This window comes from Diospyros lotus, unplaced genomic scaffold (genome assembly GCF_014633365.1).
Source record: "Diospyros lotus cultivar Yz01 unplaced genomic scaffold, ASM1463336v1 tig00010963_1, whole genome shotgun sequence".
Taxonomy (NCBI): domain Eukaryota; kingdom Viridiplantae; phylum Streptophyta; class Magnoliopsida; order Ericales; family Ebenaceae; genus Diospyros; species Diospyros lotus.
Genome location: NW_026267115.1, coordinates 465,104 through 477,515, shown reverse-complemented (window position 1 = coordinate 477,515; position 12,412 = coordinate 465,104).

Here is a 12,412-nt window from a genome sequence, read left to right as displayed (position 1 = left end):
ACCAAATGTCATATTCATGTATTAATCCTAATCTAATATATTTCGTTAACATAGTTTTTTTTTTTACATAACGTGACATCTTATATGACGTAAATAACGATTTGTTTACTCTCAGTTACAGTAAGAATTTAAACTAACAATTTTTAATAATTAAGATATTAAATTTTGACGTTTTGTATTTTAGATACCAAACACTATATTTTTTAATTATTAAATGGTCATCATATATATTATATCATAAAATGTTGATCCAAAGGATTTTATGTATTCACGTATAGAAAATATTTTTTAATTCATATATAAAGTTAAAAAATTAAAATTTACAATTTAAAGATCCATGGTTTAACTAGTTAATAGAAAATTAGAGTTGAGAAAATAGAAAGTTTAGTTTTTTCCATTCTAATTAGAGATTCGACCATTTAATAAAAAATTAAAATTCAAAATATTTTCTAAATAAGTTTTGAGTTTTATATTTTTCAATTGGAGATTCAATCATTTAATAGAAAATTGTTTGTATAATAGATAATATTTTCTGAAACAAACAAACAAGCAAGATTCTCTTTATTATTTTAAAGTCATTTTTAATTTTTTAAAATAATAAAAATATATTTACTTTGTCATTTTTTTAAATGTACTTTTAAAAACAAGAAAAATTTTTGTAAAGGAAATCTAAAATAACAAAATGGTGTTTTGGTTGTGTTGGTCCCTTAAGATATAGCTACTCAAGAGTAGGGTGAATTGAGTGATTAAATTTTTTCTTAATTTTAATAAATATTATTGATTAAAGATTTTATTATAAAATATATTTGATAAATATAATAAATTATGTTTAAAATTAATAATAAATGTAAGTCACAAGATATAAGAAAAATAAATAATATGAAGTACAACATAATTTATAGTGGTTCGGTATTTTCACACACTCCTAATCCACTCTCCCAAGATCTAACCACCTTTAGGTTTTCACTAAATCAAAATTACCAAAATTTTCACACCAGCTCACATTAGAAACTAGATACACACCTAGATTACAATAAATTTTAGGCAACCACTACACCAAGATTTTCTCCTTACTTTACATTGGAAACTAGATTCACCTAGATTTTGACGGATCTAGAAAATCTATATAATTCTCAATAATAATTTAAATATTTACAAATAATTTGTCTATACTTGAAAACAAATAAGCAATTAAAAATAAATTATACAAGTCAATAATATTTAAATAAATAAATAAATTTGTAAGCTCAAATGGAGAAGTTCGAATTTGTCGTAAAAGACTTGAAGAATTTTTCTCCTCTTGCTTTGTGGCTCTTCGGTGGATGTGCAATAATGTTTTGAGAGGCTTGGATTGTTTGGATATTTTGTTTGAGAGTGTTTGAAAGCTTTCGGGTGCTTTGAATATATAATGGAAGTACTTTGATGCTCAAAAAATAAGTTTAAGGGGTATTTACAAGCATTTTAGCCACTAAAAAAAGGGTTAATATGAGATTTGAAATTCAAAAAATGTTTAGACTTTCTCAAATAATAAGAAAATATGTCTCATCTTTAATTCAAAATAAATTTACTTTTTGCATGAGAAATTAAGATTTGAAAATTCAAATATAAGATTTTGATATATAAATGATTAAAAAAAGAAAATATGTCTAAAAATAATTTATTTTAATTCAAAATAAATTTATTTTTGGTATGAGTAAGAGAAAACATCTCTAAAAATAATTTTCTAAGCTTTTGAAATATAAATAATTAAAAAAAATGTATAAAAGCAATTCTCTTTTAATTTAAAATAAATTTATTTTTTGTATAAGTAAGAAAAAATATTTATATCATAAAAATAATTTTGTTAATCATCAAAACTTAATTAATATGAGCAAGTTGGCTCAACAGGTTGTTTTCAATCAAAACAATCTCTAAGTCTAAAACATGGAAAATATAATCAATTTTCTATGTTTTGGATCTGAAAAAGAAAAAAAAAGGAAAAAAATGAAGAAAATTTTATTCTTAAAGTTTAAAAATAAAATTATATATTTATTTAAAATTTAAAAAATATAGTATATCTATATTATAATTAAAAATATAAGATAACATATAGTATATTATTAAATATATTACAAATATTATATATAATAATATTTAATATAAATTATCATTTATTTTAATAGTAAAATATTATTAAAAATAGTTAATTTTATCATATAATAATCAAATTCATTAAATAAAATACTATAAAATAATTATTCTCAAAATTATAAATTAAACGTGTTTTGTAATTTTATATTTTAAGAAATAATTTTTTAAATAATATAAAGAACACATTTTCAGTTTTTTAAAAATATATTATTAAAATAAGAAACTGAAAATAAATTTAAAATTCAAAATTCAAAAAACAAAAAGAACGCAACCTTATATTTCCTAAATACTAAAAATCCTCTTTAATTTCATTCATTTGTATTCAATTTACATCTACCTCACCCCAAACACGATAGTTGATCATTTATCTTGTTATACCTTTTATAGGTCTCTTACCTGCTATAAATTATTTGATTTTGTCGTTTGTATAGTTTTGATTTTTTTTATCTTATTTTTGTTTTTTCTTTACAGTCCATTTGATTCCAAATTAAATAGTAGTATGATAAAGTTAACTATAGGATAAAATAGCAATACTATCTTGCGTTTTGTAAAAAATGTATTATTTGAAGTTATATTTATACCATATTTGGTGTATGAAAATGTGAATAAAGCATTAAGTGGTATTTGTCCTATAATTATATTTTCATATATATAATTATATATTTTATGGGTGTTTGTATTTCATATATATACAATTACATATTCACATTTATATAATCACATATATATATATACATAAAAGAATACAAGCTCCACCCAATGTGGCCAAAAGCTTCCAAGACCTCATCGTTGACAAACAAAGAGAAAAAGATAATGGAAAGAGAGGAAAAAAAGAAAATGGAGAAAGAGGATCAACATAACCAAATATAGAGATGGAAAACGTGACAATTGTTGTATGAAAGATTAACAAAACTCTTCGAAAGTTAGAACAAGATCTAGAAGAGAAATTGGCGGGTAGAATCAGATCTATAACAAAAACCAATAAAAGAAATTAGACATATGAAAAACAAGAAGAATGAGGAGGAGGATTGGTGTCGGGCATGGAGAATGAACTCGATATAGATGGAATGGAAAAGAGAGAAAGGAAAGATGTTGTATTTATTTGAGGGGCAAAATTGTTTAAGAAAAGTAAAATTTTAATCCCACTTTGCTCCCATTAAATAATATTTGGCTTATTGGGACCTTTCTCTTGCCTCAACAACCATGTTATTTTGGGAGTGGCACATTCCCGTGATATAGTTTGAAGCTCCAATATTGCTCAAGTCTCCATAGCTTAGCACGCTCATTTCTAGGAAGCTTTTTTGTCGTATTCATATTGATATCCTCGAGCTTATATTTCTTTTTAACTCTTTCTCTGTTTTCTTCCTTAGTATTTGATCTTCCAAGTTTATGAACACTTGAGTACGAAAATAAAACTCTATCAAGCCCGTAGGCATCTTTTATAAGAGGCTTGTGAAGAACTTTATTTCCCAAACTCCCTCAATTTACGCAACAATAGTTATCTTTTCATCTAAATTGTCAACTTCTAAAGTAGCCTCTTGGAATCGAGTTATAAACTTATGCAGAATCTTTCATTTCTCCTATTTGATGTATAGTAAATTGATGCAAGACTTCTTAACTCTATAATGACAATTAAACCTTGTTATAAATCTTTTGCTAATTCTTGAAAACTCCCAATACTTCAAATTAAGTACCAAAAAAATTAACTAATCTTTAGCAACTTTCCTGAGAGTTTGTGGAAACCACAATGTAGCAAAACCTCAATTGGAGTTTTTCAATCCATAGTAGCTATATATCCTGTAATATGAGCCATTGGATCATTCGTCCCATCATATTGCTCTAGTTGTGGGACATTAAAACGGGATGGAAACTACTCTTTAAAAATATTCTTAATAAAAGAATTTGAGGGTAAATAGACAAAAATATATCCGCGCACCTTCATCCTCACAGAGTTTTATCTTCCATTAATCGCATAAGATGTTGCAACCTTTCACCATTTGTATAAGAGAAAGATCCTTGATGTAAATTCTTTTGTAATCTTCATCTTAGTCATCATTCTTAAGATATTTTTTGTGACCACGAGAACAATCGCCTCGATAATGATCTTTATGTTGTTTGTTGCGTCTATCATCATTATCTTGATGAAAGAACTCCTCATGTTGATCTTGATGAGAATCCCTTTTACAATTTTTTTCTTCTTTCTATTTGTGTGATTCTTTTTCTAAGTTTGGATGAACACCACTTCCTTCTTCCATCACTGATTTTCCTCTGCTTAACTTAATATTAGTCAAAATCTTGTATTGAGTTCTCATAAGGATCTTTAGTGCATATTGCATTTCATCAATTTTATTCTACATCGCTCTTATTCTTCTTTCTTGTTGATTCACTACAAGAATTTCGGGTTTTAGTGAAGGAATATTTCCGTCGCTAAAACCCAAAATTTTGTCGCTAAATTAGTTTAGCGGCGAATTAATGACAGAACATATCTGTCACTAAATTTTTGTAGCGACGGATCTATCGCCAATTTAACGATGAAAATATTTTGTTCGCTAAATGAATTTTTTTAAAAATTTGGTGACGAAAATATTTTCGCCGCTGATACTGTAATTTTTTTAAAAATTTAGCAATGAAATTTTTTGTCTCTAAAACATATTAAAAAATAAAAAATTATTTAGAGACGAAGATTTTTTGTATCTAAATAATATAAAATATAAAAAATAAAAAATAAATAATTAAAATAATTATTTTATTAAAAAAATTAGCATAATGGGGAAAAAATTTAAATAATTTAGCATAAAAATTTAAATAAATATTTTTTCTGATCATTCTGTGCTTACGAAACAAAAGCACAGAATGAGCTTTCATTTGATGTAGCAAAAGTTTTGTTCACATCACTCAGTTCTAGCAAAAAAAATCAAAGAAAAAGGCTTGTTCCTTGGTTTAACACATCGAATCACAAACTACAAGTGCTAAAGCTCATAAGAGTCCCATGATGGGTGCTGATTGATGCCATTAAAGTTTTTATACCAATAGAATTTGTTGAATTGGAGCTCGTCACCTCAGTACTTCTGAATTTCGAGTTTCTTCCTCTAGAAATGACATGCAAGCATGAAGCATGATGAATTGCCTAGGGCAACTCCAGACCTACCCTCAAATGCTTAAATTAGTTGCAAAGTATGAATGATTTGAGTAGCAATGAGAGTGAGAGTGTATTTTTGTTTGGATATTTAAAATATCTCAAATGACCATGGAGATCACCAGTATGTACTTTTCTTTTCCAATGAGTTATGTAAACTAGCTAACCGTTATCCTCTAAATTATAATAATATCTCGCATTTTCTAACTTAGACCATGCCCTAACTATTAACATGGCGAACCCATTAATCCACCCTAATTAGGAGCTTAAGGTTGCATTCTCTTTATTTTTTAATTTTTAGTTTTGAGTTTTGAATTCTTTTTTAGTTTTTCGTTTTGGTAATCTGTTTTTAAAAAATTAAAAACGCTTTCTCTTTGTCATTTTAAAAATCTATTTCTCAAAACAAAAAATTAGAAAACGTGTTCTCTTTGAAATTTTGAAAATAATTTGTTAATTATATTTTATTCTATAAATTTGATTATTTAATAAATTAAAAATATTTAATGTTAATATATTATTAAAAATATATATACATTTTAAAGTTAATGAATTTTATAATATTTTTTTTCATTATAATAATAAAATATGAATAAATAAATAAATAAATGTGTTTTGAGTTTTAAGTTTGTTTTGGATGAAAACACTCAAAATAATTTTTTATTGTTTTGAGTTTTCTTTATAATTTTTTTTTTGTTTTCAAAAATGCATTTTTAAAAACAGTAAAGAGAACGCGTTCTCATTATTTTAGAAAATTAAAAATTAAAAATAACTTAAAAACAGTAAAGAGAATGTAGTCTAAAATTCTAACTCTTTGGTCCCCCTAAGCCATGTCTGTGCATTTGAACAATTATAATGAAAATGTTCAATTTCAGTTTACCATTTCTTTTTCACTCTACACGAGACCTTAGGCTTTTGAAAATTCCCCTATCCCTAATACTTGATAAATAAATAAATCCAACATAAATGTTTGTCATTTAAAATTATCACACAACTAATTTTAATTAGACTGCTATTATAATACCCCATGTTCGTATAAAGTTGCCACATAATTTTGATGAGTTTAGAATACCGAAAAATTGGTTTGATAGTAGTTATTAGTATCGAATCAACTACAGGGAATGCCTCGGAGTAAAATTATCTAAGGAAAATTATATGGACTCGACGAGCGTATCGAGATAGGATTTATGGTATCAAAAGAAATCAAATCGGGAACAGTTTTTGGTACAGCTAAAATACAGCTGTTAATTAGGCTGTAAAACCAAATCGTTGTAGGAGGCTCCCGAAAAATTAACGAAGCCCTAGGGGGCTTCGACTTTGCGTAATGAGCAACCCTTTAGTGATTTTGGGATGAATCGGCAGCCCGATAAGGTCATTGGGGCAAAAATCATCTATATCGAGTAAAATTTAAGTTATTAATTGTGAATTCTCGGTATTAAAATGCAAGTTTAATCAGTGTTTGAGGGCATGGTTACAATAAGAAAATTACCTAAGTGATATTATGATAAAATTGGGGTTTAATATATAATTTCTCTTAATTTAAAGTGTAATAAATAATTATATATATATGCACGTGCATATGAGCGTGAATGGCAGAGGCAGCTTCTGTGAATGGCCGAGATTTTTGGCTGAAAATTGGGAGATTGTGGCAACGAGATTTAAGGATATCGCAACAAGATTTGTGGAGATTTTCATATTAAATGATGTGCGTGGTGGGCAAGCAATTCAAACAGTGAAAATTATGTGAAGCCACTGCCTATAAATTGGCAGCAGTCTTGGCCGAAAGAAGCAGAGCTCCAAGATGATCAAGAGAGAGAGAGATCATGAGAGCGCTAGAAGCAACCAACTCGCGGTAGCCATGGCCGCGAGCTTCAAGCAAGCTTTAAGCGGCCATGGCCGCAAGATCAAGTAGAGCAGAGGCAGCTTATTGCGGGTGGAGGCGAGCTCGGCTGAGGCGGGAGTGACGATCAGCGAGACCAGCGGAGGCCGTAAGGAGGCAGCCGGCGAAGCGAGAAGCTCCCATGGCAGCTCGTAGCAGCAGCAGGCCGCGATGGGGGGTTTCGCGGGAGGCTAGGACGACGACGTGGGCAGTGCGAGAGAGGTCGGTGGCGACCAAGGTGACCGGTGATGGCAATGTTGGCCGAGGTAGCGGCTTGCGGCGTCGAGGGAGGCGCTGGTGCGCGAGGCGACGGCTGGGCATGGCGCAGGGGTTGCTTGCGCAGGAAGGAGAAGAAGAAAATGAAGAAGAAAAGAGAAGAAGAAAAAGAAGAAAAAGAAGAAGAAAATGAAGAAGAAGAAGAAGAAATAAAGAAATAAAGAAAAAATGGTGGTATGGTTGCTGGGGAAGAAGCAGAGGCGCGAAGAAGATGAAGTGGAGAAGAAGAGAAAAAAAAAAAAAAGGAAAGGAAAGAAAAAGAAAATAGAAGAAAAAAAATAGAAAAAATGTGGAAAAAATTCTGAAAAATAGCAAATAGAGTTTTATGGTTATTTCGAAGATTTTGGGTGAGAAAATGATTTGGGCACGCGTTTTGAGGATATGACACGCATATCGAGGAAGTTAGAGATGTTAAGTTAAGGTGAGTAAAATTCCCTAGAAAATTCTAAAAATTCAGAAATATAATTTTATGAATTTTCGTAGAGAAATATTTGAGAAAATATTTTAGAAATATTTAGTTTGGATTTATTGAGGAAAAAATAAGAAGAAATAGAGAGAAAATTATAGAAAATGCCAGAAATTATGAAAAAATAGGTTTTAATGTTTATTTAAATAATTATGGTGATTAGGATACTTTAAGGGTGAAGTTGAAGAAACTCGTGCAAATTTTGAGGTTGGCACGCAAATCGAGACAAGGCACGAATATCGAGGTAGCCCGATAAGTTTGAGAATGTAAGTGTACCGTTCAAGATTAGTGCGATTATATCTTTAAGAATGGTTACATCATATTGACATACTATGAAATGTACCCATCACGTAGATTGCATCCATGACATGACTATGAATTGCATAAATACACGTTGATATCATTGACCACTTGCAGATGAGGCCGTAGGGAGTACGAACTGGCACCGCTGCCTTACCAATGGTGCACCCATACATCCCGGCTTCGATAAGGGTGGCTGCTAAAATGGTAGGCAACATGAGGGTGCAGTTGACACCTACGAGGTAAGACATTGCATACACACATGACATGGCATTATGTACCCTTACTTAGATGATTCATCATCTAACTTCGCCCCTGGAATATTTAACGTTCCAGTTGGGACTTGCAGAGATGATTCCGAGATTGGTGATGAGTAGTGACGCGAGACGTCAAGATGCGAGTAAATGTACCATGTTATGTTGTAATATGGATAGTTTAAGAATTGTGTACATTGTATTTATCATCAGATGCTTATGTATTAACTTTGTAATGAAAGCCATGTCCAGTTATTATTGCCATGAGCATGTTCGATTTAGCTTCCGCTTTGTATTTATTTTCTAGTGTAGATATTTCGTCTAGCACTAGATACGGTTTTAGGAAATTTCGGGATAATGTAATAATAATAATAATAATAATAATAATAAATATAATAATAATAATAAATATATAGACCAAATTTTCTAAGACATAACACACCTGAGAAGGCGGGCTGTTAAAGCTATATTATGTGATTTTATCACACATCTCTTCCAAACTCTAATTAATTAGGACTCTATCCATTGATCTGGACTAAAGATTTTTTAATAGAAATGAAAATCAAATCAAATAATTTTTATATGGATGAGTAGTTAAACTGTATTTTTTTCATAATTAGCCGTATAAGAGTAATATATATATATCTTTTTAAGAAATACAACCATATCCACATAAAAACTCATACAAAAGCAAAAGAATAAACAACTCGTAGTGTTAATTGAGTTTGGAATATGACCAAGGTGACATGTGTTCTTTTTAACAAATTGTCTTGTGTCGCACTCTCTCTTTTTGGCTGACGAGAGTATTGGCTCTAGAATAATTTAAAAAGTATTGATCAAACACCAACCAAAACCATGCTTATAGGTCATATCACAAAGAATGATTTAGTGAAAATCACATTAGGGAAAAGCTATATAAGCTCGAAATTTTGGAGGCAAGTATATATGTACTTTATATATGTATATGTTGATATATATTTTCGGGAAGTATATTTTCATATATGTTGATATATATTATACGATTCGATATATACACATTTTTAAGTCAAAATAAACAATATCTTGTAAGAGAATGACTTGTATTGTGATCCCAACAAATACCCTTCTTGACCCTTACTTTATCCTCCCATTATTTATTGCTAACTTTTGAATTTTCTAAACATTGTATTATTCCTCTTTCTCACAAATAGCTTGATTTCATTTGTCATACCATCTCATTTAATTGAAACATTGAAGAATCCTTTTAAATTTAATTTAAAATAATTTTGTATTATGATTTTAAATATTGTAATTATTAAAATATTTCACAATTAATTTAATTTATTATTTATTAATAGTAATTCTTTACATCATTTACTCCTGTGATCTTTTGATAAAACATTTGTGAAAGGCTTAATACATATGATGCATTCTCAACAATTATAAAATAGGTCTAATAGACTGATTTGTCCTGAACTTATGGTCATATTTCAATATTATCTTATTTTGACATTTGTTTCAATTTAATCCACAAACCTTGACTTTTCTTTCAATTTTATTCTCAATTGGTCAAGCATGTACTTCAGCATACGTGGCGTTGAGGTAGCGTGTTATGTGTCCAATAATGGACACATCAACAAAATGTACAAGGCAAAATGATCGGTAGGTTTGGTGCTCGTGGGGCAACAGTGACCAATAGTGTCCGATGGTTACTACCAGCCATGGTCTTTCTTGCCTATCTTCGATGACTACCATGATCATGACACTTGTTTTTTACTATGGCCACGGTTGTGGATCACATATCTTTGATGGCCAATGTGAATGGGTGACCACGTTCGTTGCAGCTAGTGGGAGGTTTGTTCTAGTCGCCATCCAATAAGGGGTGCAGTAGCAATGACTGATTGGTGACAGTCTTCTTCGTTTTGGCCAATTGATGGTTTAAGCCATTGCTATGGCCAATTTCCATCATTTTTCATCAATCTCTATCATACACAACGCTGATAATCGGTGAAGCGTACAGATCAGCCACCTATGAGCCTTGTCGTCTTCTCGACATGGGTCTCGCCACGACTGTTTTTTCCCATCGTGGATGGTCGCGTATGTCGCGGTGCATTAATTCAGATGACCTTTGGTTTTCTCCCATTTCTATTATTTTTCTAATCGATTTGCTCTGTAGTCGTCGTTAATGGAAACAAGCTAGCAGCTAGAGCTGCAGACAATGAAAAATGAGGAAGAAAAAGATGACTGATAGTAGTAAAGGCAAAAACAGCAGCGACACAAGGTGAAAGGCAAAAATCCTAGGTGATTTGGAGAAGAATATGAGTTTTGACCTATTAAGTGTTAGGTCAACCTATTGGGTCGGATCTGGTTCAGCGTCAACTTGACCCATTACTTAGGGTTTCAAAATGCAGATGGCAAAACGATGTCGTTTTGCCTTGTGCATTGCAACAATATCACAACAAAATGACATCGTTTTGCTTATGTATCCACTATTAGATACATCAGTAAGCCACATCAACGCCACATATATTAGGGCACACGTTTGACTAATTGAAGATAAAATTGAAATAAAAGTTAACGTTTGTGGACCAAATTGAAATATGATAATAAATTCAAGATATATTAGTTTATTATGCCTATAAAATATGGCGTTTAGTTTTTATCTACAAAACATCAAAATTTCGTATTCTAATTATTACTTTAAATCCTTATCGTGATAGAACGTTAATGCATGTATGGACGCCTCTGTTTCCATGAGTGACACATTATGTGAATAACTTGTTGGTAGTATTTGAATATGTTGACTAGTTTGTTGTGCTCTTTTAATAATTAAAATAAATGATGTTTGGTTCATGATGTGTAAAATGTCAAAATTTTATGTCAACTACTACAAATTATTATTTTAAGTTTTTAACTTGAAACACAAAAGATGATATTAGGAATGAGTAAGAGTTCGGGTAAACCGAACTAATTGAATCAAACTGATAAGTTCAATTGGTTCAATTCGATTTTTTATAGGAAGTGGTTCAGTTCGGTTACCTCTTCCCTTAAAAATTGATTATTCGATTTGGTTATGTTATTTGGTATAAATAACTAAAAAATCGAACCGAATTGTGCACTGTGCCATAAGCACCTGACCCCCATGGGCACCCAATAGCTCGAGTCAGAGTCACTCACCACACCCGATAGGCGAGAGTGATTCCTTTACTTTCGTCGCCCCTAGCCTTCAATCATTTCCCTTTCCCTTTCCCTTCCCCTTCCTCTCCATTCTCCAACTCTTTAGCGACCCATCGTTCCCTTCGATGAAGACATTGACAGTAACATGTTCATCATTCGAAACCTATCTTCGTCTACTGGGCTACCATCACCAGTCGAACCCACCTCAACAACCATTGCTGCTAGCCTACCATTGCACCGACATCTTCGTCTCCCTCCAACCTCGACCCAACATCTTTCTCTCCCTTCGATTTGCACTATCGTGCTTACTCGTCAATGTCAATGGCCCTTTTAGTAAGTTTTTTGACAACTTATTGTGGGTAAATATTCTACTTTAAAAGCTAAATTTACTAAAATTCAACCATTATATTCTTTTGATTTTTGGGTATATGGGCTACTAAGCCAAGGTGAATTTGATGGTGGATTCCGATTGTTGGAATTTGCCTTAAATGGTGGGCGTCAACGTTTTTTTAGAAATGTGTTTTGTGTTTTTTTTTAACATAAAATTAATTTATAGATCTACAAAAAAATTAACCATTAGATCAAATTCATTTTTGGATATATAAACCACCACAGTTGGGGGAATCCGATGATCGATTCCGATCATTGGTATCATCTGCCAGCTAGGTGGTCGACAACAACAGTAACTCTCCAGTTAGTTTTGATTTTCGATTCATTTCAGTTACCACGATTTAAGTTTTGGTTAGTTGGGATTAGTCAGTCAGTTCGGTTATTATATGCAGTTCAGTTATAACCAATTGCACACCTCTATATGATAT